This window comes from Stegastes partitus, unplaced genomic scaffold (assembly GCF_000690725.1).
Source record: "Stegastes partitus isolate 25-593 unplaced genomic scaffold, Stegastes_partitus-1.0.2 Scaffold2073, whole genome shotgun sequence".
Lineage (NCBI taxonomy): Eukaryota > Metazoa > Chordata > Actinopteri > Pomacentridae > Stegastes > Stegastes partitus.
Genome location: NW_007579804.1, coordinates 1 through 21,176, shown reverse-complemented (window position 1 = coordinate 21,176; position 21,176 = coordinate 1). Strand labels below are relative to the sequence as shown.

Genomic DNA, 21,176 nt, shown 5'->3' with positions numbered 1-21,176 from the left:
AGGATTCTAGATGTCATTAATCACATGGCCAATGCTCTTTTCATTCGGTTGTCATCTTTTTCGATCAATGACCAACAACGGTAGTGGCCTATTGTGAGAATCAGCTGTGGTGATACCGACTGTGGCGAGGTCCAGACCTGGGGGGTCCACTGTGGTGAAACCCTAATCAGAATGCTTTCTCTGACACACATTAAGGCATAATTTAATATGACGGGAGCGCCAGAGACAATGCGCTACATTATGAGACCGCCATGCTGCTACTGCCGCCCACTGTGCCTCCAAGAGGCTGTGTGGCTACAAATCAGCAGATCTAGACAAATGCCAACCAAACTGCTCCAGGAAGAATTCAGGGGTCTTTGTTCGAGAGGGGGGCACAGGCATGGACCCAACACTAATATGGCTAATGGCTTAGGGAACCCCACTGCTTCTTTAATCGAAGCTGGCTCTCCGACGTCCAGTGGGGAGAAAAGAGAGGAGAGAGCGAGGTGAGAAACGGCGAAGGAGAGAGAGCGATCGGGGGAGAGGGTGAGGATAAGGTTTAAGTCTAATCTTGAGAAGCGAGGAGGGGATGTGTGAGAGGCCTGCAGGTGTGTGTGTGTGTGTGTGTGATGGGGTGGGGTGGGGTGTCTACATAGGGACTGCGTAGCCAATCAGGATTTCCCCTGAGGTCTCAGGACACCTGGGATCATCAATGATTGATCAAACTAGAGGGTTTAACCAAGGGAGAGATGGGTGTAAAAAAAAACAGTGACTGAAGGGGCAAGAAACACAAAGGAGTGTGTTTGTGTGTGATAATAAAAGTGCGAGAGAGAGAGAAAGGAAGCAAAGCAAGAGAACGGGCAGAAATGAACAGACAGAGAAAACAACCAAACTGACTGAAAAGAAACAAAAACCACCCAGAACAAAACACTGGCCTGAAAAAAAAAAAAAGAAAAAAGAAGCCGTATGTGAATGTAAGAAAGGCCGCTGTGGAAGCAAACATCCCCATCAAAGCCAAACCGCTGCAGCTCCACAGAGACCCTGCTGCCTGCCCACATGGTTTTGGCTGCGCTCAGACCAGCGAAAGACAAACAGAATCTCAAACTGATCCGCATGGACTGGAACATAATGCTTAGGTACACACACACACACACCAGTGCCCTCACAGTGACATACTGTTGTACTGTCTTTAAAGGAAAGTTTGCCATCAAGCTTGCTTCTTTGTAGGAGCAGCTTTTTCTTCTGGCCGTGAAAGTGCATCATGGGACATTTTATAAAACAATATTTTTCAGATGACTTTGAGGTTTTTTGGGTTACTTTAGTTTCAGTCTTCTAACAAAAAATGGTCAAATTCATTTTTCATTCATTAAGTCAACAAAATCGTTTAGTTTTCATCAGTAACAACTTTGCATTTTGATCAAACAATTGCTGTTAATAATTTAACTAATTAGAAATATATCACCTGATAAAGCAGAAGATGCAAGTCGAAGAAATGTTTTGTCGATTTGCTGTAAGACTGCTGCGGTAGCGACCCGAGAAGGGGGGGGTCGATCAGACTTCCATGTCGGCAGTCACAAAAGACCATGGGAAAGTTAATGTCCGCATTATTCAAGGAGTAGTTTTGTGATTGTTACTTCACTTGTGTTGAGAGTTTTGATTGTTGTGCAAGCAGAAAGTGATTTTCAGTGTTTGTGTGGCCGAAAGCTGGTAATGGGCCACCATGACAGAAACTCCTGTAGCGGTTAATGGATTTTAGCCAGTAAGTCTCAGTTCGGGAGTGACTAATGAAGACGTGCCAAATGTGCAAATGGTTGAAAAATAACTTAAGCAGCACATTGATGACTAGCCACTGCACTTTGTCTGCTTTTAAGATTAATTATTCCCAGGATACAGGAGAGATTTCTGTGCATTTAGGGAGGAAAAATACATGTTTTGGTGTCAAGAATGAGCTAAAATGAGTACATCTAGAAACATCCACGAGGTGCATTGGTATTATTTACATTTGATTTGTTGAAGAGAAATGAGTCACAGGGGTTGATTAGCTTCTTCAGCTTAAGTCGTGTTAAGAATCTGAGCACTTCTTCCACCACTAAAAGCCCCAACTCTGCAAAAATACCCTCCACTTGCTGTAACCTTAACTCCTCTGTTTGGTAATATATTCATGTAGTTTGGTGCTGCGTCTGGCTGAGGCAGCATGTAAAATGCAAATCGTGGTAAACTCGTTGTAATGATTGACTGTATATCAGCAACATAGCGGCGTCTGAATCTGAATCTGGACCCGAAGACACAGCGACAGCGTTTTTTTAAGACCTCAGAAAGTAAATCAGTCCTCCAAATGGAATCTTTCAGTAGCTTTGCAGTTCAGTGAGCAAATGAGAAACAGAAAAGGAAGTAGAAAGAAAAAAAAAGGTAAAAGAATAACTTGAGAGCAAGAAGAATCTGGCAAAGACCTTGACCCCTTTGAGCGCAGTGTGTTTTGACTCTGTTCGGAAGGCAGATTATGGAGTGGCATGGAGTCTTAGCTCTAAATGCATTTTAATCACCATTGTTTGGAAACATGGGGCATGGCTGAGCAGTGAAACATGGTTTTCTTAGTGGCTGGCTTTCGAGTAAAGCAGATTGGCTCCGAGGGTTGCCTGGCATTGTTGCCGAATCTCTGAATAAAGACTTGAATCCACTCCCTATGTCAGTACTGCTGCTAAGAAATGCATTATTAATGAGAATAGTCTGACTGATGCTTGGGATTAATTACAGTAGCTTTGAAAGCGGCCCCCTTTCTTCCCCCCCCCCCTCCTTTTTGCTCAACACAACCGAGCCAGCAATATTTTTTCTTTTCATTCAAGATCAGAATTAAACCGTGCAAGTGGTTCGCATGAGTCCTGATAGTAAAAACACTCAAACAGACATTTACTCCGGGGCTAAATAATTTATTCTCCACCCTCAACAAGGCGTGCCTTTTTTCACATTAAACAGTGCAACAGTTGCACTGCGTTGTTGTCACCTGCTTAACCACATAGAGACAAGCTGAAAGGTTGAGAGCTTTTTTTTCCCCCCGTTGTAGCCACTTGTAACTTCCTGTGTCAATAGGCAGCGTGACGAAGCAGCTGGCTGACGCATCACAGCAACACAACCAACATGTGCTGAGTGCTTTTTAGAAGAAAAAAGTTTTGTTGTATGATTTATACAAGCGCGTATGACGGATAAAGAATAGCAAGTCATGTTAAGGCAATAAACTGTCCAGAGCAGCTGCACGGTTCAACAAATGGTGCTCATGTGTATTTTAGTTCTTTTTCAGACTTTTTGTTTGTTTTATTGTCACATTTCTGTGCCGCGCCTTTTTCACTAATAAACTTGGACAATGCCAGACAATGAAGATAAATTAAAACAAAAAACCTATTAAAAAAAGAAGCCTATCTCATAATTAATAATTACTATTTAATTACAAATGTAGCGCTTAACAAATTTATTGAGCACTGTATGTGTGTGTGTGTATTTAGACCATCCAGCATCATGAAGTGCCTTAATTCACTCTCCACATTTTACCATTTTCAACAGAAATGAGGAATTTCAAACTGAATTCACCTTTTTATACCCAAATCTGAGCCACTGGGCTTCTCTGAGAAGGCATAAATCAATCAAGCACAACATTCAACCACTAAAACTATTTTTTCTGTTCAGAAATGCAAATAAACAACTATTATTTAACATTTTAGTCAGGAAATAATAATGTGCTTTACTATTTTTTCATTTTTTTGTAAAACAATAATCTGAAAATTCCTGGATAACAATAATAATTATATTCTAGCATTAAAAACATAATTTTGATTAAACAACTTCTACATACTGGTGTATTAACCATTACAGAAACATGAAAAATGACTTGAGTAATTACCAATGCCGTTAATTCAGGGCAGCTGAGGCGTAAACCTTGCATTGGGTGGTGGTCTAATAAGTTTGTTAAGCGCTGTATCTTCCCACGCAAATGAATGTAATTACTGTCAAACTCAACAAAAATCAATTATGAGGTAAAAAATACCAAACACTTGCTAATTAGCTCCTTGAGATGTTAAAACCCAACAATGAAATGCTCCAAAAAAAAACTGTTAGAAAAGTTCCATTGTTGGTTACGATGAACAGGAACTCTATCGTTTATTTTTAGTCAGTAATCCAGAGCTTGTATCAGTGGTAGGATAACTGTAATGCTGTACCTACTCCTGTGTTATGAAGTTAGCCCTGGATTCTTCTTTTTAAACGAAACAATATTTGAGCTCTGATGCCGAGAGCCACAGAGAGATGGGAAAGTCACAAAGTACTACGAGGTGGACTAAAACAATGTTGTCTTTTTGCAAGATTTTCCGAGAATATATAAAATAACGTCAACCTTAGCTTTCCATGGAGATTCTCTCACAAGCCTTTTGAATCCTCTAAATCTCAACCCACATTCATCTGGCTGTCATACAGCTGACATGACCGGGCTACAATTTTTCTCACTAATCTTGCAAAAACGCAGATCTGGACAATGGCTGATGACTGGCTGATCACCATGTGAATGTGGCAGATCCTCCATCCTCCTCATTCATCATCTCAGCGCACACACACAACAACAACAACTTCTGGCCTGTTTCTCATATTGCCAGCACCCACTTTCATGTGAAAGCACGATCTTACAACAATAAGCCCGGTGCGTAGCTTGTGGGCCGAGCCTGGTGGGAGGTATCATCGGTGTAAACCCAGAACAACAATGGGGAGGGGCGGGGGGACCCCCACCTGGAGATGGATGCAGAGTGAGCAGCTACCATCTGTCCATAACCGTAGTCAAGTTCAGTAAATTCAATGTCTCTACGACAATGAACTTGGAAGACACAGCGAGCGCGGCTCTTTCACAAGGTAACAAAATCCCCCTACGAGAACTTGTAAAGCTCATTTACTTAGAAGTCCAGTGAGTAGGGAGCCCCGGTAGCTCAACCGGATAAGACGGTCTCCCGTGAACAGGGGCTGTAGCTCCCTGTCGCAGCGGTTGTGAGTTCAAATACCGCTCATGGCCCTTTGCTGCAGGTCTCTCCTCCCTCTTCCTGTCTGTCTCCACTGCTCTACTAAAAATAATAAAGACAAAAAGTACATTTGTTAAAAAAAAAGAGTCCCGTGTGTAGAATTTAGTGCCTCGTAAGAGTCAGTTGTAACTTTCTTCATCCTTCCCTTTTCCCCGTTCGTAGGAGAAACTACAAAAAGCTGCCACGTTGACGTAAGAATTCAAAAAGTGTTCATTTTTAGAAACGCCGGGCCATGCTGCATATTTTCCTACTATGTACATAACAAGGGCTCGTTCTAAGCTAAAAATAACTTAAATTAGGCCTTGACATTTGCTGCATGCAATGTAAAGTTTAAAAAACTTCTGCTGCATCACAGGAAAGATTCAAAAAAGGAATCTCTGTCTGCAAACTCCTCAAAATGAAAATGATCTCCGTCCACACGATCGCGTTCACGCTTTTGGAAATGTTTCCATCCGAACTGACATGCCTCAAAAACCACATCACATGACCGTTCCCGGCATGCATGCGAGCGCTTGTGTAAACACGAAGCAGGGGGTCGGTTTAGGGCTGAACAAACTTCAGAAATAATCAGATTGTTTCGAGAGACGCTGCAAATGTGACATGAATCGTGTTTTCAGTGGGAACTTTTGCATTTCTTTTCCCAGTGAAATAAATAATCGTGAGTTTTGTTGCAGGCTGCACCAAACAAGCACATTTCCTTACATTTGTAGAATATTATTTGCAGGCCAGAGCATCTCTGCAGCACCAGATTGTTTCATTCATGTTGATTATGCCCTAGATATTGTTGCATGGTATCGCAGGGTGAAAGAGTCTGCTGCCGAATCTGAAACTGATTTTCTGAAAGAAGTGAAACAAGCTAACAATAGCGTTTATATGCTTTCAGGTAAATTACAGAGAAAAAAAAAAATCAGTTGAAATGAGTTTCATTTCCTCCATTACAGTGCAGCGGTTCACACTGTTCTGCTTTTTACCCGAATTATAACAGATTTGCTTGTCTTCGAAACAACTGGCATTCACCTTCGTTGTCCAGCCGCTGACTACATTTTCGCTCATTTCACAGTGTGACAGGGAGTCGCACATCAAGCTGTCGCACATTCAGGTGTCTATAAAGATCTAGTTACCGTGTTTGGATCGTGTCCTTCTGTTCGCTCACTGTGTGGTCAGCTGTGCTGTAACCACTGTGAAAACCTATACTCCCCCTCCGCTCCCAGACACTCGGTTTAGTCAGTCCCCCCCAGACTGCCGGACCGCTCCTTCTGCTACATCCACAAATCTAAACAAAGCCAGGAGCACACATTTAATGATTTTCTTAAATAGGAAAGAAAAGTTTTGCCGTGCTGTTGAAAAAAATTATAACCTGCAAAACGGGATGCGGAGGTGCAGACGGCTTGTTGTTGATCAGCACCAGTGAACTCACTATTGCTCAGCTCCCTGTTGAGATTTGTGGCTCTCAGAAGTGAGTAATGACACCCTGTCATTGCCTCATTGATGCTGGTCAGTTCGAAATAGCAACACACAACATAATTAGGGTTTTTTTTCACTTTCCTGCTACAACAAGTTGCCCATTTTGTGTGTGAGGAACACCTAAAGTACCTCGAACTGATATATTCCACTAATAAATGAAGGAATCTGTCTTTTCTTTACACATCTCAGCAGCCATACAATCTGTGTTTTGCTGGTGAAATGAGGACATACTGTGGTAAGTAGGTTAGAGAAATGGGCGTTTTTTTATAAAGTCTTTTTGGGTCCTCAGCCTGGTTCTCCACTGCCTGTGGGCAGTGTCGCCCCTGTTGCTAAGCAACATTTTCAAATGCAAGATTTTGAAATGTTGTCAAAAACGAGAGTTAAAGCACTGACAGGAGGCACTGTACGAGTTCAAAATAATGTAAGAAAGGACGATGGGAAAGAAGTCGCTAAAAGTGACGAACCTGAAGAGAATCTGCTCAGTTTTACGTCTGTCAGCACGTAGCTCGCTCTCATCACTGCCTCCTGCCCAGAACCAAACCGCCTCAGACTAACTGGTGAAAATAGTGAAGCATCTACAAGATTAAAAATGACCAGATTGTAATACAAACCACACCTCGCTGGTTAACTGATCAGTGGTTACATCCTGTGTCATTCGTTTTTCAAACAAAGCTGCTGAACATTGTCGGGTTTTTCGGTGCCGTTCTGCTCTGTTTGGTATCAGTGTGAAATCATCATGCTTTGGATTTTTGTGCAAACAAATCTGTCAGGAAATTGTGACAGACATGTTTCACGATCATTTCATGGCAAAACCATCACTCAGTTAACTGAAAAAATAACCAACACATTAGCTGCAAATCTGATTTACTGCAAAACGAGTCTAAAACTAGATGCATTCATTTCCAGTTAAAATTAACAACTCTTGAAATGTGCAGTGAGCCACCCTTTTTCAAAATGATATGGCGTTTTTCAAAACTAAAATGAAGAAAAATAAATTAGATACAGAGAGAATCAATCCAAGAGACAATTCTGAAGAACAAGTGAACACGGTTTGTGAAGGTAAATCATTTGTGTGGTTTCTAACTGCAGCACTGACCCAGACATGAACAAACCCAACATGAGAACACTTTCTACAGAGGTTCTCGGTTCCTCATGTCAGTAATCTAGGCTTCGTGTTATTAAGCAGGCGTGTTTTTATTGTGGCTAACTTCCAACTGGATCACAGAAACGAGGCAGACTTTTGGACTGCCGTGGTCGCACCGGTCAAACAAACCATCTAAATGATTTCCTCTTCTTTCTGCTGCAGCTGCTGCATTTGGAGCAAACACCCTCAAAACCATGTTTTTTTTTCCTGTTCTGCTCGGCCCACGGGCCAAGGTCCTTTACTCAATTATACCGTTCTGCTCCTCTACTCATCTAATAAAACACTGAGTGAGCAGCCACTCAGTGACTTGAAATAGTTTGGCAGAAAAGCATCTGTCAGTTCCCGTGAGCCTGAGAACAGGGTAATTTAAAGCCACTTTTCAGGTTCAATACCAACCTTCCGGATAAATCTCTCACACAGAATGAGATCAGCGTTTCCTGCTGAGCTGCTGTTTGAGCAGAAGTGGAATGCCAGCATTTATAGCACGACTTAACAAAACGCAAAATCAAATCGCGATAACTGATTACCAACCACTACTTTTATTTATTTTTTTTCCAACAGTCTACATGATATAACTCTGAGTACTCACAAACTACAGTAGAACATTTTGTTTTGTGACCTGGAACACTGAGAGAAAAGCAAAATATCACATATTAAAATGTTTTTAAAATGAAATATAGCATCTCTATTACTAACTCCAAATAGTGTCGTCACTGTTTTTTTGCATATTGATTAGTTGTGACTGATCTATGGCTATTAATAGTCATGATCACTGCTGAAATAAACTTTTACATAGGTGACTTTTCAATTTTTCCATCCCCAGGGTAGATTTTCAAGAAAAAAAAAACGTTTTTTTAAAAAAACAATTATTGTATTTGTTAGGATGAGGTTGTAGTAGATATGAAAAAAAAATAACTGTGTCTCAATGATGATATTTTAATACTTCTTCAGCGTGGTGAAAATTCTAATGTGCAAGAATTTCACTGTTTTGGGCTTGTCCCCAACCCAGACTTTTTGGCATCACCTCTATAATAAAGCAATAAAACATGCTAAATTCATTAAAACTTTACTTTGCATTTACCTTTTTGCATTTTACTTGAAAAGACATTTTTTTTCAAGTTCATATATATCATAATAAGCAGCAAAGGCAATCATATGCATGCAGGATACATGAGTGTTTCCCCACATAAGGCAGAAATAGGGTCAGTTGTTTTCAATCGACTCTCGTCACAAAACAGAGCTGTGAGACATCATCATTCCTCGCGGTTCAAGTCCTGCACTACAGGGTCTGTGCAGCAATCATAAATATTTACATCTCTGTGGTGGTCTATCGTAGTCAGTAGTGTTGATCCCAACCCCTCTGGATCACAGTCTTATCTAAAATCATGATGAAAGCCTGGCGACATCAAATAGGCTCCATTGTTTAGTACCGAGTTTAACCTTGGAGACCTCCACCGTGGTCCAGTATCTATCGTCACAGTGCTGACCTCTGAGGGATCAAAGGGGAGCTACTGTGGCTTCTTCACAACGTTGCACCATCCGGTCTTATTTGCTCGCTCTTGTTGTTGCATTCAGTGCTATATAATTATGATTTACAGGCAGTAACATGAGAGGAGTCAGATGTTCAAAAATGTGTCAGTTCTGCCACTTTCTGCATGGATGTAGCTAAAACACGTGTCACGTTAGAATGCTTCATTTCTGTCAACACTGAACACCACCGACCGTTTACGAGCAGGCGGATCAAGATTAGCAAAGAACAGGCTGACAGACAGAGTCCTTGAAAAAATAAGCTGAAAAATGAAAAAACTAATTTAGCACTCGATGATTACTGAGCAGTTTGCAGACTCCAGACTGTCTCCCAATAAAGTGATTTTGACAAAACAAAAAGCATCCACACATGCTTCCAAATTAACCAGCAGCCAGCTTGTTGCATCGACTGGACTTCATACCGGGCGGCCGGAAAACTCACCCTGAAGGTATTATGGTTTAATCTTCAACCTTATTACTTTCCCTCAGCTTTTCATTAATCAGCAGGAGACTGAAGGGGATTTTTACTTTCACCGACTACATCACAGCATGAAACTCTTAAGTATGAAGTAAGCTGATTTTTTTTTTTTTACAGTGTAAACACGACACGTATCTGCTTAAAATACAACTACAAGAATTAGTTTAATGTAACGGAGTGATCAAATGAAAATGTCACATCCCGTGCGCCAGTGGTTATTTTTAAAGTAGAACATATTTAATTCTATCAGCTGGATCAAATGTCCTCAATAAAATTAACAACTGCTGTAAAATGCCAGCATCATGGTTTGCAGATACTCAGCGGGCTAATCAAGAGCCCTTAACAGATGTGGCCCTGCAGGAAAAGATTCCTTTCATTTCATCCCTGTCTCTTGAGTAGCCTAAAGGGATTTAACCCGTCCGCTATCCTTCAGGATCTAAACTGTCACTCCAAAAAATCCCCTCTCACTGCTGATGAACCTGAGGATCAGATGAACACCCATATAACAGAGAGCCCCCTGCAGACAAAGAGGGAAGCAAAGCTGACCGAGTAATCGCCTCTGGACCTATTCTCCGTGTGTACAAACAAGTAATCCCAAATCCATTTGCTCGATTGACAGCAGCTGAGTTGGGTTTGTTTGATCACTCAGTTCCCAGAATGTTATCTTGACAATTGTGCAAATGATATTGATCTTTTATTGACCGCCGGTGATTCTCTGTCCTTGTTAGCAGAAGTAATGAATTCAAACGTGGTCTCGAAAACCAACAATGAAGCAAATAGGTCACCTTAAGGTTGGGCTGTGATTACATTTCACAGCATTGATGACATTTGCCAGTGCAAGCAAAGACAAATGCAGAAGCTTTTCTTTAAGAGAGGGAATGCTCCACCTGTGGGTCAGTCAGATCGCTAGCATAGCTCCACTGGGTCCAAAGGCAACTGTTTGGGGGGCCTGGGGCTGGGTGTCAGGGGCAACAGCAAAGGGGGAAGAGGGTTTATGTTTCTGGTTTACCAGCAACTGGGCCCACATATGTAACTGTCCAGCAGTCAAATATAGACAGACGTGAATTACACAGAACGGGAACTCCCTTTTCAGAATAACGTGGTCGGTGTTGGTTAAAACTACAGACTCAACAATCAGTCAGAACCATGATTGTGATCATGTGCAAACTTGCGATGACATGGGAAGAGTTTTGGGAAGAAGCCAGGACTCTGATGTAAAGATTACACTGTGTATAAAAAATACAAGCGTTCAAGTTCCCAGAGCAGTGGCATCATTTGTCCAAACCGTTAATGTGAAATCTGGGTGGAGCTCAAAACACACAAGCTTTTAAAATTAACAAATTCAAGATTTTAATCCAGTTCCAAGGGGTTTTGCAATGAATTGTGATTACATCTATGTGTTGTATTTCTACAGTGAAGGGAGGGTTGGGGGGGGCCTGAGGCAGCAATATAGAAATTGGCAGCTGGGGGTTTAAGGTTTTGTCTGGAGGCTGGGCTGCAGGCTGGGCTGAGGCTCTCCTGGGAGCTGGGTAAGGGGACAGGGGCCGAGGCCAAGAGCTGGTGGCATGGCACAAACACAACTGTCCCGAGGCTGAGCGCTGCCTCGGAACAATAAAAACCACACCCTCTGGGTTTTATAAGGCATGCCTTCCTCTGACCGAGTGTAAGAAGATTACATTTTCAAAAGGGATTACATCCATCAGGATTAATGTTGACCATATTGTTGTATTAGCTGCTTACCTTCGGCATCCAAACAGCAATTACATTTGCTGATGTAATTAAAGAGACTCCGTGTCATTCCAGACTCTGTATTTTTAAATCAAAAGTTTACTGCAGAAAAAAAAAAAAAACACATTCATTAAAGCACCACTAAGAAAGGAAAAGGAGGGTTCAGAGCCAACTATCGTCAAATTCCAGCTACCAAAGAGCTGCTAAACAACTCCACGACTCAGAGAGACGGCTCTGTCTGGTAGCATTTGAGTTTTACACCTTGTTCCTTCACAATGGGAAGAAATGTAAAATGAAAGCTGCGATGATGAAAACAAAGTCTTGTGCCTGCACTCCTTTTACAGTGAGCGTACCAGACACAAGTTGTAATAAAAAGCTCGTCCATGTTCATGAAGTTAAGCAACGTGAATGTGTCAAAAACATTAAAGAAACGTTGGTGGAGGAAACCTTTTCTACGTTTTCTTCTGCACTCCCCCAAATGAAACATCAGATACCGTACAGTATACAGCAGAAACCCTTTCAGGAAGTCATAGGTCATGCATTCTGAAACACCAAGTCTGTCTTTGAGGATTGTTCCAGAATATTGTTTTTTAAAGCTCAAATATTAATTCCCCCAGTTTGGCCTTCGCCCCGAGTCGGCCAGGATAGGCTCCAGCTCCCCCCCATGAACCTAATGAGGATTAAGCGGTGTATAGATAACGGATGGATGGATCCCCCAGTTTGTCACTGAAGGTATAAAAGTTGTACTTTTTGGAGCATAACTGCTGAACCATATACAGGTACACTTTCTTGTAAGTCTATTTTTGCAGCTGAGAATGACTTTAAAAATCTGCGTTGTGACATTTATTTCACTTGCAGGCATCACGCTGCACTAAGCTTTTCTTGTTGGAGGGAGATAACTAACCAGAATGAGTCATAATAGGATCTCTCACCAGCTATACACTCGAGAACACTCCTAAAAGTACGCGATGAGACCGAACCAGAAGCCATCCTGTTAAGGAATGAACCCTAATCTGTGCAGTGGTGGTTTGCTGGGTGACCCATCCATGTGCTGAGTAAACCGACTTTAGTAAGAATAACTCCTGCTGAATTTGCTGTCAGAAATGTCTTTGTATTCTTGTGCTGGAGTCAAAGATATCCATCAGGGCCTATTATGTGACTCATAATGTATGTACTTGTCTTGACAAACGTCCTGTACATCTATTGTAAAGTCCGCATGGTCAATAGGGTGAGAGGATGGAGGGGGATTTCCATTTAAGTACAGTGAATCGAAGCTTGCTGCTAATGAAAAGGAGTATTTATTAGGCTGCCAATCTGAGCGTCAGCCAACTCCCTCGAGGGCTTACTGAGGCCTGGGATCCAATCTACCCGGCAGATAGAAGGCATATCAGACGCAGGGTCAATCAAATGTGAGGTGTTTCAACTGGGCTTGTAAAAAAAAAAAATGATGAAAGTCGCGGCTTGGAGTTACAGCGGACAGGGAAATATGGGTTTAGTGTTTGAACAATGCCTTTCAGTCTCCTTTATCTTCCCATGGATGCCTGTGGCCACAGCGGTGCCCCAGCAAGTGTTCGCTGCAAAATCTCCACTCCCACACCCCATTACAGCACAAACACGCACACACACAGAAGAATGTAGCATGAGGGACCACCAGCTGTTGCAGTGACCGATACGGGTAACGCCCAAAATACTTCTATCATCAAAATCCCTCCTTTCTCATTCACTTATACACCTACACGGACAGGCTCTGTGCACTCTTGATCTCTTTCCAGACGATCTCTTTTCCGACTGATCAATTAAATCATCCAGCGAGTCACCAACACAGTCTCTTATGAATGAGACAAGAGCTCATCGAGACTCAGCAAGTGATCCCATCCTATCCCTGTCAATTCTTTCCCGCTTTAATGATTGTGCACCACGCAGCTGATGCCTGCAGCTCTAAAAAATGCCGCTAAAAATACACCTCGCGTCCTACTACAGTATGTGACACCTGAGCTGTACGCACGAGAAAGCCTGGCCAAGGAGGCATCTGATTTCAAAAGCATTAACGCTCATCCCGTTTTATTGTTCCCACTTACTTTCAGTTCTCACGCTGTTGAAAGACAAACTACTTAACCCACAGTGCGGCCGACACTTGACACGCATAAATCATAAAACCTCATCCCTGCTGCATACATGGCCAGCGGTCTTACTTTTATGACTCATGGAAAAGGCTAGAAAGTGGTCGTTTCAGCTGCGGAGCATCGCTTTTCAATAACCAGCTGCAGCTGAAGTGGCCTTCGACCCATTCTTCTTTATGTGCCTGAGAGGTTCGAGGTCAGAATGCCAACCTAACCACTTCCTGTGTGCCACTTACAATGGGAATAATCACGACACCATTTGATTTCAGACGCTCTGCATGCGGAAAATGGAAACAGCCCCTCAGTGCTGTTCTGGATTTTGAGGCACAAAGCTGACAAAACGTTATTGGACAGGTCAGAAATAAAACCAAATGTATAGTATTGTATGTATGTATGTATGTATTAGTGGCATCATTAGAATATTGTTGGATAATGAAACCTAAAACCCTCATTCTTCTTTTTTGAAATGGTAAAAAAGTAAAGTCTTTTTTTTTGTTTGTTTTTTTCTCCTTTGCCACCAACAATATCAATAGTTCTATTTATTGTCTAATAGCTAATTTTATTTTTCAACTACTATGTTTTCCTTTTTTTCTGGCACACACTCCCTCAGTTATTTCCCATTTCCCTCGAGTAATTTCTTTTATTTTTCTGTCTGAATTTTTGTAGCTTTACAGACGCAAATGCGACACTGAAATGGGCCTGGAAAACAGCATACCGTCGAAGATTAGGATAATATTATAAAGGCAGGTTAACTGATTAATATTATAAAAAACCCATAAGGCATGTAGAAGCCAATAATGCAATATCACCCGACAACATAATAACATCATAAATTTACACTTTTTAAAATGTAATAGACCAATATATAATAACTGGTCAATAACGTAATAAAGTCCTGAGCCGATAACGTAATACCTTTTGGCCAATAATGTAATAAGTTACTACGTTTTTGGCCTGGTAAAAAAAAAAAAAAACAATATTGTTTGCAAATGTAATAACCAGCCAATAACATAATAAGTTATTACATGATTGGCCAGAAGTTATTACGTTATCGGTTCAGGACTTCAATTATGCTATTGGCCAGTTATTATGTTATTGGCCTATTACATTTTTAAAATGGCATATTTATTACATTATCGGCTTCTACAAGGCAGAAATGTCAGGATATGTATTGTAGGTTAACTGTGGTACCTGTTTGTGCCACCAACCCAAGGAGGCTGCTCCATGTTGGCGAGCAGAGAGCACTGTGCAGGTGTAGCTAGCCGTGGGCCACCATGACAGACGCTTCTGTGCTGGTTAATGGTTTCCTGCCGGTGTTTTCATTTTGAAAGTGAGCTGTAATTTACCAAAATATCGTTCGTATAGCCAAGTACCTGATGCAACCAAGACGGCTATACGGCAAATGTTAGGCGTTCGTAGGTAATAATGGCTTTTGGAAACATGTCCACCGTACTTCATGTGTTTTCGAAATTTGTTCTAGTTCTTCGATCCGCATAGCTTTAAAAAATCTCTTGCAGCCATGTCTTGCAGCTATTAAATCTATGGTAGAGGTGGACACACCCACAGGGAGCGGAAACAGAATGACGCAAACACACACACTGTGGCACATCGGTGTTAGAGATGCTGATCTTTGCTTCTGATTACATAAAGTATCCGTCATAAAAAAAATTTTAGAAAGCAAAAATAAAACAGGATTTAGCGTTAATTTTAGCAGTAACGTATCAGGATACTTTCCCAGTTATAGTTCAGTATACCATGCAACATTAGTTTATACAGTAAAGCTATAGCAGGAAGCAGCACATGAATGATTGATATTAAAAACAATACGATCGATTGACTGGTGAAGAAAAAATATCAAAAGCTTTTTGTTTTATCTGCCACTTGGGGCGTAAAGGAGGAAAAAAAAAATCATTTTTATGTTCAACTGTAAGTGACTCCACATAGTTAGCAAACAAGAGTTCCAAACTGAACTCAGGTCAGTGTTTCTGATAATGCAATAACACGCACGCTTCCATTCATCCCCCACTGTCCAGGGTGGGTAATGCGATACTGTGCTTCGGAGCAGACCCTCAGCTAGCAGATGGTCAGCTATTCAACTACGCCTGGATGCTGGGACCCACATGATTGAGGCTCGAGTCTGGACTTTACAGCCACAGGAATCTGTTCTATAAGAAATGTGCTGTCAAAACATCTGACCCTCTTTAAACACATCTGAGAAGAAAAGCTTCTTCTCCACTGCTGCTTCTCAAACAGTGTTTGATTCTGATCAGTTTCGAAGCTGTTTCTTGTGTTGCCAGATTAAATCTGACAGCTGTTACAGAACACTGGAACCAGCTGCCCAACTGAACTCCATCTTCCTTTTTTAGTCATTTCAACAAATCCGTGAACCGGCGCTCTCTGCAACACCTAGAGGCTCCATCATTGTTCCACCAACACGTGCTACAAACATCATCCGCAACCGTCGACCTGCGGTGACACAGATTCCAGAAAGTGATCACACATCTGAAAGTCAAGTTCAGTGAACACGGACAAAAAGTGGTTCCTTTTTTTTTTTGTTATGTTTTGTTTTTCTAAATGAGGCAATAAATAGGCAGCTGTGTGTATCCAGCAGAATGCTAGCAGGTGAACAAGGCATTTGACATTTGGCTCGCACAGCTCACACACATTCCTGTATCAGCTGACAAAAGAGTGTGTGCATGGTGGTCCCCGGTGTGTGTCCACTGTGGACAGCAGTGTAGTCAGTGTGTGTGTGTGTGTTGGGTAAACTGGCACATAGATTGTGTTTTTTTTAAGACAAACTTTTTGTTATAGTCAACAAGCTGCTACAACACCTAAAGCAGAAAGTAGTATTCTGATGAGGCACCTTATTGAATTGCAGTCTATAATATTAATAATGATAAATGAAAAACACAACATCCATCATGTCAACACAGTCATTTATCAGGAGGTTTTCATTTACAAAGCAACAGCAAAAAGACAACGAGTGATCAAAACAAAGTCTATGTTGTCTTCTCCTTACCTGTTAGACGGAAACCGGCTGTTGAGTGAAACAAGAGACTCGCATCCACAAGAAGAAATTATCTGATGAGGTCCAGCTCTGCTTCACCAAACCGAGACACAAAAAAGGAATAAAAAGAAAATAAAAGAAAGTAAAGCGTAGCGTAGTTTTTTTTTTTTTTTCTTTCCTTTTCTCACAAAGTAACTGTTCTAAAAGTAGAAAGAAAGTCCGAGTCCGGAGAGCCGTGTAATGTGTGAGTGGGTGTTCCCCTCAGAACCGGCGTCTGTCTCTGTTGTTTGGCCGCAGTGGGCGCTCAGGACGGGCAGCTCTCCACATCTGAGCGGCTTCGGCAGCAGCGAGCGGCGGAGCGGAGCCGGCAGCCGAGCGCCGCCTTCACAATAAAAGACCCAAACCTGTCCGCCGGAAGTGGAATACACATAGCATTGTTTTAAATAAAAAATTAAATATGAAACTGTTATTGTTGTCGTTGATGATGTAATCATTGCTACTACTACTACTACTAACAATAATAACAATAACAATAACAATAACAAACCATCCATCCATTATCCATACTCCGCTTAATCCTCACTTGGGTCGCGGGGGCTGGAGTCTATCCCAGCTGACTTAGGGTGAAGGCAGGGGACACCCTGGACAGGTCACCAGTCTATCACAGGGCTACACTTAGAGACAGACAACCAAGCACACTCACATTCACACCTACAAACAATTTAGAATCACCAATTAACCTCAACATGTTTTTGGACCTTTTGGGGGGAAGCTGGAGAACCTGGAGAGAACCCACACTGCACGGGGAGAACATGCAAACTCCACACAGAAAGATCCCGGGTGTCACATCCAAGATGTTATAATAATAATAATTCTTAATGTTGTCGTTGCATTACTACATAGAAGGCAATACATCCACCAAGTTTGAAGTAAATCAAGTAAACAGTTGTCAAGAAAAGTAAAGAACAGAACAGAATAGAATAGAATAGACTCAAGGAGCAACTCCTTCAAAGTGCAGATGTAATTGCTCAAAGCGTTCATACGAAAAATAAGTTAAAAAAAAATTAAATAAAACAGTTTTTAAGTAAAGTAAAAGGGACTGATAGACACATAATCCTGTCAGGATCCCTGGTCCTGGTTTGCTGCAGTCTCCATTCCCTCCCCGTCTTCGTAGGTGCACCTACCTGAGCAGCGACAGCCTCATCTGCCACCAGTCGACACTCCTCCCAATTAAAACTCTGTCTCAGACTCCATTCTCTGCCAGATCGTCAACTCAACCTCAAGTTGCTGACAAAGTTTGTTCTCTCAGTCTGTCCTTGTAATTTGCTCTGCGTTGCTCCTTAGTTTTTGTTGTTTGCCCTCCTGCTTGGTCTTGAGTTTAGTTTGCGGTTGCCCACTCTCCCCAGTTCACTTCCCTGGGTGGTTTGGTTGCTAGTTGTTTGATTTTGCATTGTATTAGCACTTATTGTACATTAACACCTTTTTCAGTCAGTCGCTGGTCTCCTCAGCCTCACTAGTGTCTGCACTCGTGTTCTCTGACCCACTGTGACAGAATTCAGCATTTATTAGTGAGAATATTAATACTATTTAAATAAAATAGAATACAAAGCTTTTACTATTATTACACAATGCACAGTGAGATTCGGGGAGCAACTCCTTCAAAGTGCTGTTACAGTACGTATATATAAAACTTGCATCATCCCACTGTCTAAACTGCAATATTTATATTTATTTTTTTCATTGGTCTGGAATCCGCAATTGGAAAAAGGATGAGGGGGCATCAGTGTGTTCTAAGTTAGGAGTGGTAACTGTCCTGAGGAAGAAACTGTTTCTGAATTTATTTGTCTATTTGTGCTTGTGAAGATGCACCTGTAGGAGGGCAACAGGTGAAAAAGATAGAAAACCCTGGTGTTCTTTGCTCTGCTGAGGCAGCGGGAGATATAGATGCCCTTTAGGGAGGGGAGTGGGCAACTGATGATCTTCTGTGTTAATTATTCCATCCATCCATTAGCTAATCCTTCTTTATCTGGCGAAGGGAGCTGGAGCCTATTCCAGCTGACACTGGGTCAGACCTGGACGGGTCGCCAGTCCATCTCAGGGCTAACACAAAGAGATGGGCGGTTATGCTTGCTTACAATCACACCTATGGCTGATTTAGAGTCACGACTTAACCTACCATACATGTCTTTGAACTCCACAAAGAAAGACCTCAGATGACCAACAGGTTCAAACCCAGAACCTTCTTGCTGTGAGCGTTTACCACTGATGATGCTAGTACTGCAAAAAGTTTCTTTATATTTTCTCTTTAAACATCCCAACTTTGCATATGTAAGCACAGAAATGAGAATAAACTTGAAGCGGTTTAACATTTTATTTTGAAAATACTCCTCAGACATGCAGCTGTGTCTGCTGCCTTGACACTGGGCTGCAGCTTCATGCAGTATTTCACTTTAAGTTGCAGTTTTGCCAGTTGCTGTCAGATTCAACGTAGATATATGAATGTCATCAGTATATAAAACCTGGTTCTTTGCTCTAGCATCAGATTATCATCAAACCAAAACATCCACTCAGTTCTATACAGCACACAGCTCATGTTTAAGTACCTACTGTCTATTAGTACTAATAGTTATTTGGAGAACATTTGTTTTATTATTTCAACCAGTGTCAACTTTGAAATTCAAACATAACAATGACTTATTTTCAGCACAATACAATGCATACATATTGTATATTTTCATGCAGTCTATGGCTTGTACCAACTACAATGACGTGTGACTGCCCTCTGCTGGTTGGAAGACAATATTGTTTCCCAAATGAGGAGTTAGAAGTCATGCATGAAAGTATGTGACCTAGATGTGCTGAGATGATGAGAGTCAAAAGAAGGAAAAAAAAGAGGTTTGATTGTAAGAGATTGGGTGATGCAATCAATCTATTCAGACACTAGTCACTCAGATTCTTTATACCAGGGGTGTCCAATCCTGGTCCTCAATCCTGCATGTTTTAGATGTTTTCTTCTTCCAACACACCTGATTCAAATGATCAGCTCAGCATCAAGCTCTGCAGAAGCCTGATAACGATCCTGATCATTTGAATCAGGTGTGTTGGAAGAGGGAAACATCTAAAACATGCAGGATTGTGGCCCTTGAGGACCAGGATTGGACACCCCTGCTTTATACCGTGCTGACAAACACGGCTGGTAGGGGAAAAGTAAGTATCCACGACTAAGTTTGTCATTGAATACACAAGACAATGAGTGTCAAGACAGATCTTAAGTTGTCGTACTTTTACCTTAAAGCACCTTAGCAGGTGTCTGTTGTCCTTTGTGACAGCAGATGGCAGAAACTACAAATGTTAGCCCGTTTGTTTAAATCCTTACATTAAATGACCTTTTGCTGGTGGTGATCTGGATGCTGTTGTCTCTCTTGGTTTCTTTAATGTTGACATCAGACTTACAACACTGTTGGACGTTTCCCGGTGAAGAATTTGCCCGTTTTCTAAGGAAATCACAGCTACAGACATGCAGCAGCCTGTACCTTCCTTCAACCGCCCATTTGTTTACCTTGCTGCCTCACAGGCTTGTTGCATAAACCTAATATTCAGCTTGGAGTTCTGGTGACAGGTCATCTTTGACAGCATGTGAATTGATGACATTGTTTGAAAAGACAACAGGTTATTTCCCAAGACTCCATCTGTAAAACACAGACAATACAATGATTTTCTTTATGCTCTGTGGTTGGTGTTGAAAGTTATTTTAATGCAGCTCTACCCTTTCTAAATCCAAAATAAGTCCATTAGGACTTCTGGGATCTAAAGAACCTCAAATATAATTAATGCCTCCATATCAGCCAGCACATTTATCTGATGGACTCTTTAGATAAAGTTAAGGAACATATAATTGAAGAGTTCACTTTCGAAAACAGATAACGCCACTTTTGTAGATTTTCAGAAAACATAACTTTTGTTGTTTGCTTGAGCTATTATCAATCCAACTGGAGCTGAGTGGATTTGACTCTGTAGAAATGACATAACAAAAACAGAGATAACTTCAGTTTGATTGATGTTGTCTCAGGTCGACGATGGAGGATTGAGTTTTGTGAAGGTTTGCGAAGATGGATTTATGAACTCTTCATTTACATATATTGCCTTACTTGGTGCCATAATGAGGCTTTGTAGTCATGTTCGTGTTTTGTCACCCTTTTTTAATATATTGATTTTTGTGCAATTTGACTTCAATAGGCTACAGTTTTATTATAGTGGGATTTTAAAGAAAAAATACTGTAAGACAGCCACTGCTGGCCTATGCTAAACCTAAAATGCCCTTGAAGGAACTGAATCTGATTTACGAGCACTTGTTTTATCATATAGAACAGAAAAAAAAAAAAACACATTTAATTTCAGATCATATGTGAAGTTTGCAAAGCTATACAATGGAGCTAAAAGCACACAGCTAATGCTAAGTGAAACTCTAGCTGGTGTAATAGCCACTGCTAGCCTAAGCTAAACTCAAATTGCCCTTGACCGAACTGAGTCTGACTTCCTACCACTTGTTTTACCATATCAAACATAAAAAGTATTTAACTTCAAACAACATGCGAAGTTTGCAAAGCTATTCAGTGGAGCTAAAAGCCACAGCTAATGCTCAGTGAAACGCTAGCTAGCATAATAGCCACTGCTAACC

The 21,176-nt window shown here is 41.3% G+C and overlaps 1 protein-coding gene across 2 annotated transcripts in view; it reads right to left on the bottom strand.

The window, feature by feature from the left end:
* Window positions 1-16,820, bottom strand: part of LOC103373813 (plexin-B1-like) — a 69,439-nt gene extending 52,619 nt beyond the window's left edge. For both annotated transcript variants that reach the window (XM_008303814.1, XM_008303815.1), the window contains exon 1: window positions 16,511-16,820. The gene's annotated coding sequence lies outside the window, so the exon portion shown is untranslated. The remainder of the gene's footprint in view (window positions 1-16,510) is intronic.
* Between the last annotated feature and the right edge of the window lie 4,356 nt (window positions 16,821-21,176).